Genomic DNA, 9,961 nt, shown 5'->3' with positions numbered 1-9,961 from the left:
TAATTACTGCAATAGTCACCCACAGAGTATCTTCCTAGTTAGCTACAGAGCTGGTGGCAGTAAAAGAAGAATACCTAACAATTTTTGTTAAGAACCTGTATTTTTTAAAATTAACTTTTTGCGATTTTTATAACCAAATGTTGTATTATAGTAGTAGAAACATAAACGGGAATACTGCAGTCAGTTTGCAAACAAGTAGATACTTACACAAAAAACGCTAGGCGGTCTTATCGCTTGGAGCAATCTCGCACAGACAACCTTTGGAGCTTTGGTGAGAGAACCCTTGCTGACCCATTTACTACTTTGTATAAAGGCCGACACACATTTTGAGAAGTGTTAGAGTTTAGCTGTACATAATCTGTCTTTCGTGAGGACAATATGAATCCAAGACATGTTCGCTGACTATGGGTCTCATAAGTAAGCCAAAATCACTTAGCGGGCGATGTAGAAAGCTACATAGTATATCCAACGAGTCGCAGGAAGCCACTGGATTCAGATGGCGCAAGAGACTCCCGTAAAAAATTAAAGATTGTATAAATAGGTACCTGAGGTTCGGTTTAACACAAATAAAGAAAAAAATTCACGCTCGCTTCGCTCCCGCTTATGTGACAAGATGTCTATTTAGTTTCTTTCCTAGAGCTGGTGGCCTATTCTAAATTGTGACGATGTTGCCCTGGTATGGGCCGCCGTATGGTCTCAGTCCACCGCTGATTCTAACTGTGGATAAAAAAAATTAAAATTTTTTTTTCCACCATATCATTGGCTATGCGAGAGAGAAACTAATTGCAATATTCGTCTGGAACTCCTAGAGGAACTTACATCTGAATTTTGATCTATTAAAGTTTAATTGTCCTTGTACCGATAGTGTTTACCTATGCCGTGGGTGTGAATTGAATTACTTAGTCGAATCTTCCCGCTATTAATTTGGAATGGGATATGCAATTTACTCGTAGCTTGTGTATTGTACATTGCAGAGCACTTATAGAGGTCGCCCACAGCAGGGCCCATTTTTCAAACCAACCAAATAATACTTAAGCAATAAATTTGGCGTTTTGACGGTTTTTGCCAGTTCTGAAATGGTCATAGCTTAGTGGCCGGTGTCCTATTCGGAGGATCCAGGGTTCAATCCTGGGAACGTACCTCTAACTTTTTGGAGTTAAATCTGTGCATTTTAAGCAAAAAATATCCCTTGCTAAACGGTGAAGGAAAACTGCATGCCTGTGAATTCTTTATAATGTTCTCAAAGGTGTGTGAAGTCCGCCTATCTGCACTTGGCCAGCGTGGTAGACTATGGCCAAACCCTTCTCATTCTGAGAGCAGCCCGAGCGAGGAGTGAGTCAGCGATGGGATGATGATGATGATGACAGTTATGTACTGAAAATCTGCCAAAATGTCGTCCGTTGCTTCAAGTTTATTTGGTGAAATTGGAAAATCCTCGAGGGCTGAAAGTATTATTGTGGCATTAATATTGTAGACGAATTTTAAAAAAATGCGCCCTTACTGTATGTCAGGTGTGGGGTTCGAACCCACGCTCCCTCTCGGGAACCAGAGCTTAAATCTGGCGCCTTAGACCACTCGGCCAACCTGACTTATACCATGCTGCGTGAAAATACAAGTATGTACCTACATTTATTTACACAAGTGTAAGTAATTTATACATAATACAATACAATTATTACTGTACAAATATATGCAGCCGGTATAGGAACATGCAATATTTGATAGTAGAAGCCAAGTAAAGCCAGGGGCTCTATTAGGGTAAAATAACAGGTACAGTGTGACAATCTTAATCACTTCTGATTGGCTGATACCAGCTGACCATTGGCTACAGTAGTTAATATCCATCAAGATAGATTCAACGGTAAAGCCGTGCAAAGGTAACCGATAGACAGACAGACAGACAGACTTTCGCATTTATATTTATGGATGTGTGGTCAATTTAAAATTTTATTAACTCGTGAATCGATCACACTTTGTTCGACATCGTGACCTTGATCTGAACCTTCATTACGCTGAGGTCAGGACATGACTCACTCGAGTATCAGGTCAAGTAAATAGGGGTTAGGCGTACATTGAGTAATGCCGTAACACTATCATACTTGAGTTGTTAATGTTGATTTATTTATGAAGAAAGTTACTGATGAGATAGTAGACTATTTTTTTAGGGGCACATTTTTCTGAACTGAAGAATACACGTGACATTTTGTCAGTAAGTATTTGGATAGGAAATAAGTCAACATATTATCATTTCCGATATTTTTAAGGGGATTTTATAGGTGACCTTTTTGGAGGAATAATAACAATCAATTAATCATCACACTTTAATATTATAAAGGCGAAAGTTTGTATGTGTGTGTGTATGTTTGTTACTCCTTCACGCAAAAACTACAGGACGGATTTGGCTGAAATTTGGAATGGAGATAGATAATATCCTGGATTAGCACATAGGCTACTTTTTATCCCGGAAAATTGAAGAGATCCCACGGGGTTTCGAAAAACCTAAATCCACGCGGGCGAAGTCGCGGGCATCGGCTAGTAATTAATAGATCCAAGGAATATACTATTCTATTAGGTCCATGTTGACCTCGTAAATATTTCAGTTATATTATGTCAGTCCCATTGTTACACACTAAATTAAATTTAAGCTACGAGTATGACTAACTATGTCAACAGTTTGAGAGGTTGACTAACAAAATATGTTTACTAGCTGATACCCGCGACTCCGTTCGCGTGGATATAGTTTTTTAAAAATCCCGTGGGAACTCTTTGATTTTCCGGGATAAAAAGTAGCCTATGTGCTAATCCAGAGTATAACCTATCTCCATTCTAAATTTCAGCCCAATCCGTCCAGTAGTTTTTGCGTGAAGGAGTAACAAACATACACACACACACACACACACACACACACACACACACACACACACACACACACACACACAAACTTTCGCTTTTATAATATTATTAGTGTGATAGTACCTAGCACCTACGCGACAGGTCGAGATGGCTATCGAAGTGAAGACCCGCACAACCCTCGGCCGACGTGCGGGTGTGCAATGTATCCTCCCAACTCACACCCAGATTGCCATCTCGATCTGTCGCATTCTATTTTCATGGCTGAAATGCTTAAAGGTTTGATATTAAATAGAATTGAAAATACTCATAAGATAAAGTGTATTTGGTGAGTGTAAAATCAGAAGGCCCAAGAAAAATATTATTTCAAATTCCTGTTCCTTCAGGTCCAAAATATACATGTACATGGCTTTGTACATGTGACTTTTCACACGTTCGACTGTCGTTCCGCGTTTCTGCGACGCCGCTGTGTAAGCTTGATTTGTAGATATGACAAGTGTAAATTAAAAATTTATAACACCCCCGACAAGTGAAGGTTACAGTAACTAGAAAAGAGCTGATAACTTTCAAACGGCTGAACCGATTTTCTTGGATTATAGCTAAGAACACTCTCGATCAAGCCATCTTTCAAACAAAAAAAAACTAAATTAAAATCGGTTCATTAGTTTAGGCGCTACGGTGCCACAGACAGATACACGTATACACACGTCAAACTTACCTATAACTTAAGGCTAAAAAAGGGTAGAGGCGTAACACAATATTGCCCTATTTCCACCTCCGAGTTTCTCGCTGGTTCTTCTCGGTAGGAAATGCATTCTGAACCAGTGGTAGATGCATTTGACGATTCAAAAGTACCTGTGAAATTTCAACTATTTAAAAAAATTATTTTATTTCAATATTCAAAATTCAAAATATTTTTATTCAATGAAACTTTTACAAGTGCTTACTCAAAATAATCTAGCACTGGTTCGGAAAAACGTGTTGAAATGAATTTTATTCAAGTTCTAGCAGGGATGCCACCTAACTCTAACTAATAAAATGTTATGTAATAATGTTGGTAACGTAATAAAGTTGATAGTGAAACTAGTAGAAGGTATAAAAATATATAGGTATGCCTTTATTATTAAAATATCATCATAATATGCCCATTGCCTGGCCCATTACCTACTGAGCACTGATCTCTTCTCAGAATGGGGACTGAAAAGTCCACCACGTTGGCTACTTGCTGATTGGCAGACTTCACACACTTTTAAGAACATTATGGAGAACTCTTAGCTGTACAGGTTTCCTCACGATGTTTTCCTTCAGCGTTAAGTGGTATTTATAATTGCTTAAAACGCATGTAACTCAGAAAAGTTACAGGTGTGGACCCCGAACCTCCGAATAGAAGGTCAAGTCTGTCACCGTGTCATTATTGTTTTACTTTTAATACTATTATTTCTATACCAACTTTTAAATACCGCGTCAGGCACGTTTCACGTGTGTGCCAGCCTTAATCCATTTCACAGCACAAGTCATTTAATGCCGCCTATGCGGGGTCAGGGGTTGCGAATACCAGAGACCTAGGATTGTTGGAATTCCTCAACTCGGGCACAGCTTTTAATTGCAAATGTACGAGTAATTTGTTTTGGCGAAAATTGTTCTTGCGTGGTGTAAGAAACAAAAACTTGTAGCAATAAATAAGTATTCTAAGTACATTTAAATTTTTAAACAATAACTCGTGAATTAACATAAAAGATTCCTAAGATAAACAGTTTTATTTTTATCCACAAAACTGATATGGGTTTGGCGTTAGAGGTCGTGTGTGTGCGTTTTTTTTCCATTTTCCTGAAAACCTACTTAGGGGTTTTAATGCGGTCTTTTGCATTATTATCACTCCTTGGCAGGTGCTCAGCTATTTTTTTTACAGTAAAAGGCTGCAAGTACATAGTTTAATTCAGATCATAACCCCATTGGGTTCCTACACGGCACAAAAACCGGAATTAGCATTCCGGACACCTCTTGGAGGCACATCTTTGGCGGTAGGGTGGAAACCAGCCACAGCCGAAGCACCTGACTAGCGAAGAAGAAGAAGAAGAAAACGTTTATACAGAAATTCTGCCACACATAAAAGGTTTTACCTAGGTACTCGTAGGTCATCCCGGCACCTCTACCACTTGACTAAGAAACTATAAATTTCCATATTGCCCCTGCCTGGAAATCTAGAATAAACCCTTCTCATTCTGAGAGGAAACCCGTGTTCAGTAATGGGTGGGCCATGGGTTGAGTATGATGATGATTATGATGGAAGGTTTCATAATCATTATGAAGGAACCCCAAAACTCCCACTCATGAGACCACAGCGCTAACCATTGCGCCAGGGAGGTTTTCAAAAATTCTCGGCATACCTGAACTCGGGCACAGTTTCTGATTGCGAAATTTAATTGGTCCGGCGGGAATTAATCTCGGAAGCGAAATAAAAACCAGTTTCATATTTCCCTTGCTAGAAGGAAAAAGTAAAAATCACATAGGTAGACTTTTTAACTCCGTCGTAAAGCAAAGAACCGAAAAAAAATGGTTTTCCCCATCAATTTATGCCTAGGTAAACAAGTGTAAATTAAAAATTTATAACATCCCGACAAGTGAAGGTTACAGTAACTAGAAAAGAGCTGATAACTTTCAAACGGTTGAAACGATTTTCTTGGATTGTAGCTAAGAACACTATCGATCAAGCCACCTTTCAAACAAAAAAAAAAACTAAATTAAAATCAGTTCATTAGTTTAGGAGCTACGATGCCACAGACAGATACCTACACAGATGCACACGTGCAACTTATAACACCCCTTTTTTTGAGTCGGGGATAAAAACATTGATTATTATTACAAGATATTTATAATCCGTTTATAGTAAAACTTTTAATTGGGTCATTATATCATTAACGTGGTAATAAAAACGCTATAATTACACTTGTACAATTGTAAACAATTTGAACTTTAGTCATTTGAGTAAAGTTACACGTGTTTTTTGCTAAAATAAATGCGTCTTGATTTGGGTATAATATTATGAAGAGGTTTGGATGCCACTCTGAGAATCGCAGTTATAAGACATCGGAATGGATTATTTGGTTTGTATTTATATTATTTAGGTATCCATAAAATATGACGGAATAATTCAGGATTCCGTGCTCTTAAATGTTTGAGGACCCTTATGGTAGAGGGCCTTCCAATGCTCTGTTTTTTAACCTCCGACCCAAAAAGAGGGGTGTTATAAGTTTGACGTGTGTATCTTTGTATCTGTCTGTGGCATCGTAGCTCCTAAACGAATGAACCGATTTTAATTTAGTTTTTTTTTTATTTGAAAGGTGGCTTGATCGAGAGTGTTCTTAGCCGTTTGAAAGTTATCAGCTCTTTTCTAGTTTTCTTAAAGAGGTTTTTGTGTCGAGGTTTTTAAATTTTGAGTTATGCTTTAAAAGTATGTACCTTGGGACTCCAACGCCTATCGGTTCTTCGAGCTATGTGCCCCGCCCATTGCTACTTCAGCCTTGCGACTCGTTTAGCTTTGTCAGTCAGTTTTGTCAACATGCATCAACATAGCTACATAGCTTGTATTTTTAACCCCCGACCCAAAAAGAGGGGTGTTATAAGTTTGACGTGTGTATCTGTGTATCTGTGTGTCTGTGTATCTGTGTATCTGTCTGTGGCACCGTAGCGCCTAAACTAATGAACCGATTTTAATTTAATTTTTTTTGTTTGAAAGGTGGCTTGATCGAGAGTGTTCTTAGCTATAATCCATGAAAATAGGTTTAGCCGTTTGAAAGTTATCAGCTCTTTTCTAGTTACTGTAACTTTCACTTGTCGGGGGTGCTATAAATTTTTAATTTACACTTGTTAACTTAAAACACTTTAGTGAATACTATAATCTCACTTGGTAATAACGATCATTTAAGTAGTCATTACTAATCCAATTGAAGGGATTCATTGGCTTTGTATAAACTAACTGACAATACGTGTAAGTAATATATGACAGCTATCAGGCCATTGTCTTTGTGATAGAGCTATTTATTGGTCGATGAAAGGAACAATACAAACAACATAATAAAGCTGTTTTACATCTAGCTTTAAGCTTGGGGCTTTGGAACCAGCGATTTGATTGACTGCAATATCATATTATAAATTTTTTTTTTTTTTAAATACCGACTGCCTCTGAAACAGATTTAATTGCTGATTAAAAGATTTTGACTAACCTAGTAGTCCGCCATTTTACTTTTTTCTAAAATATTGGCCACTAATAACTCCAATAGCTGGTATCAATATAAACAAGTAATCTTCCAAAGCGACGTTTCCGAGATATAAGCTGTCAAAGTTGTACTGGCAGAGATCGCTTCAAAGCGAAAAGGCCGCGAAATTGTACCACTTACTATTTTTATAATGTACTATATACTAATTCTATTCTATAATATACTAATTTTAAAATTTATTTGTGTAATGTTTTATTTTTATGTTTCTTTTATGATGGCGTACAATTAAACATATTTCAATTTGAAAGAAAGAAAAAAGTTTTTTATTATTATTTTGGAAGCTGAGTTTCAATTACTGATGGAATCATCAGTACAACAGTCTAGCCTTATGTGTGGCCGCTAATTTGAAAAAAAAAAGATAATGGCGGACCTATTGGTAGGTCAGGGTCCATACTAAAATATTTAAGCCCTTTTAGGTACCTACTAAATAATTTTGACTCGAAGATCGAAAGTTTACTTTCCCACCTTTATTTTAAGCTTATTTTAAGCTTTTCCGTTAGTTAAGTGGCCTCAACATGAATGGATTGACAGCGGGCGTGGATGCAGTGGGTCGCGAGATATGCATCGTGATCGTGTGTAATCATGGTTGTGGGTCAGCTTTTTGGCAAATTATTTCAAAATGATACAGATATTAATGCTCGACTCTAAGTGGGATTATTTAAACCCCATTTTCTCTAAGCTTCCCCATTGGTTTAGTGGCCTCAACGTAAATGGATTGACAGCGGGCGTGGATGCAGTGGGTCGCAAGAAATGTATTGTGTGTAATCATGGTTGTGGGTCAGCTTTTTGGAGAATTATTTCAAGTTGATACAGATATTAATGCTCGACTCAAAGTGGAATTATTTAAACCCCATTTTCTAAGCTTTCCCATTGGTTTAGTGGCCTCAACGTAAATGGATTGACAGCGGGCGTGGATGCAGTGGGTCGCAAGAAATGTATTGTGTGTAATCATGGTTGTGGGTCAGCTTTTTGGAGAATTATTTCAAGTTGATACAGATATTAATGCTCGACTCAAAGTGGAATTATTTAAACCCCATTTTCTAAGCTTTCCCATTGGTTTAGTGGCCTCAACGTAAATGGATTGACAGCGGGCGTGGATGCAGTGGGTCGCGAGATATGCATCGTGTGTAATCATGGTTGTGGGTCAGCTTTGTAGGCCGGCGTACGCCCCGTCGGTTGTGATACATTCTAGTTTAAGTGCTTCACTGTTCTATTTCGGATTTGTTAGCAACACTATACATTGTCTATGTACTTTGATGGTTAATTAGTTTACTAAGTATTCCTTTTTAACCCCCGACCCAAAAAGAGGGGTGTTATAAGTTTGACGAGTGTATCTGTGTATCTGTCTGTGGCATCGTAGCGCCTAAACGAATGAACAGATTTTAATTTAGTTTTTTTTGTTTGAAAGGTGGCTTGATCGAGAGTGTTCTTAGCTATCATCCAAGAAAATCGGTTCAGCCGTTTGAAAGTTATCAGCTTTTTTCTAGTTACTGTAACCTTCACTTGTGGGGGGTGTTATAAATTTTTAATTTACACTTGTTAATCTAATAATAACGTCTAATGAACATTACTGTACCTATAGCAAATAGGTTTTTATAATTGCCTTTCTTAATATTCATTGGTAGCGAAAGTAGTCTTTGGTAGTAATAAGGGCTTGGATAGAAACAAAGCGTGGTGGCTACACGTCCTACGCAGCTGTAATACAAGGAAATGTATCTGGCATTCATTCCAGGTGACTAAAATTTTATAAAAACGCGCCTGTTCGTTTCTATTTTCTCGCAATGTGTCTTGAGCCTAACATATCTAATTTGATATGAACATTTTTATAAAACCAAAGACGAATATCTTTAAAGGAATATTATAAAACTTATCTATATTTTCTCTTTACCTTCATTTTTTGCTTCCTTCACTTCTTTACGCTTTTCACCGCAATTTCCTTTAGAAACGCTGATAACCGGCTTTGCAGTCAACAACTTTGACTTTGAGATTTCATAGAGACACCTTTTCAGTAAAGGTATACGGGAAATCAAGTATATCGGCTATGCAAAATGCGTCAAAGAAAACTTTATTCCCCTTGCACGGAAGACGTAACGACTGTAACGAGCCAACAAAGCTGTTGAGAGTAAAGACCGACCGACAAGAAATGGCGCAAGTTACAAGCTCTTTGATCCAATTTTTTTTTTTTTTTTTTCCTGTTATTATCTGCAATCAGTCGGGGGACTATAAGCAGATTATTTGGGCTAATTTTGAGATTTAAAACGGAAGGGCCATTGCTCCAACGTCCATCACATATCGAGCACGTCAGCTCGTTTTAATCTTTTAACTCTGGGGGCGGCTAGAAGTGAGTTGGCAAGTGGGTTTGGATGCTTGGCAAGACGAACTTTGTGGTTTTTGGAGTAATCCAAGAAAATAGTAACATATTGGAGGATCCAATATGTTACTATTTTCTTTGGGAATAGTTGTTCAGTAACTGGAATGTACATATTAAGATCAGAGTTATTCCCTGCAAACCTAAAATTCGGTTGAGACGAGCAACAGCTATTCGGCTAATCATTTTATCGCTCAGTTGCAATCAGACTTGCGAATCTCATGTTATAAGCCGCTTATAAATAATTTAAACATACCTGCTAAAAAGTCACACTTTTTTTTAAAAGACAACCTTTTTGGATAGGTACCTATACCATAAGCTTGTTACTTGGATCAGGAAGATCAGAGTTATTCTCCGCAAACCTAAAGTTCAGTGAGGAGTAGCAGCTACTCGGCTAAGCATTTTATCGCTCAGTCGCAGTCGAGTTTGAGAATTTCATGCCGTGACCCGCTCGCAATCCGACTGA

The 9,961-nt window shown here is 37.8% G+C and overlaps 1 non-coding gene across 1 annotated transcript; it reads right to left on the bottom strand.

The window, feature by feature from the left end:
* Window positions 1–1,505: 1,505 nt before the first annotated feature.
* Window positions 1,506–1,589, bottom strand: Trnal-uaa. The gene has a single exon. It is a non-coding gene; the product is annotated as a tRNA-Leu (tRNA).
* Between the last annotated feature and the right edge of the window lie 8,372 nt (window positions 1,590–9,961).

Source organism: Maniola jurtina, chromosome 12 (assembly GCF_905333055.1).
Source record: "Maniola jurtina chromosome 12, ilManJurt1.1, whole genome shotgun sequence".
In the NCBI taxonomy this organism is placed as follows: Eukaryota; Metazoa; Arthropoda; class Insecta; order Lepidoptera; family Nymphalidae; genus Maniola; species Maniola jurtina.
Note: the sequence above shows the minus strand (reverse complement) of the source record. Positions and strands in the feature narration are given on the sequence as shown.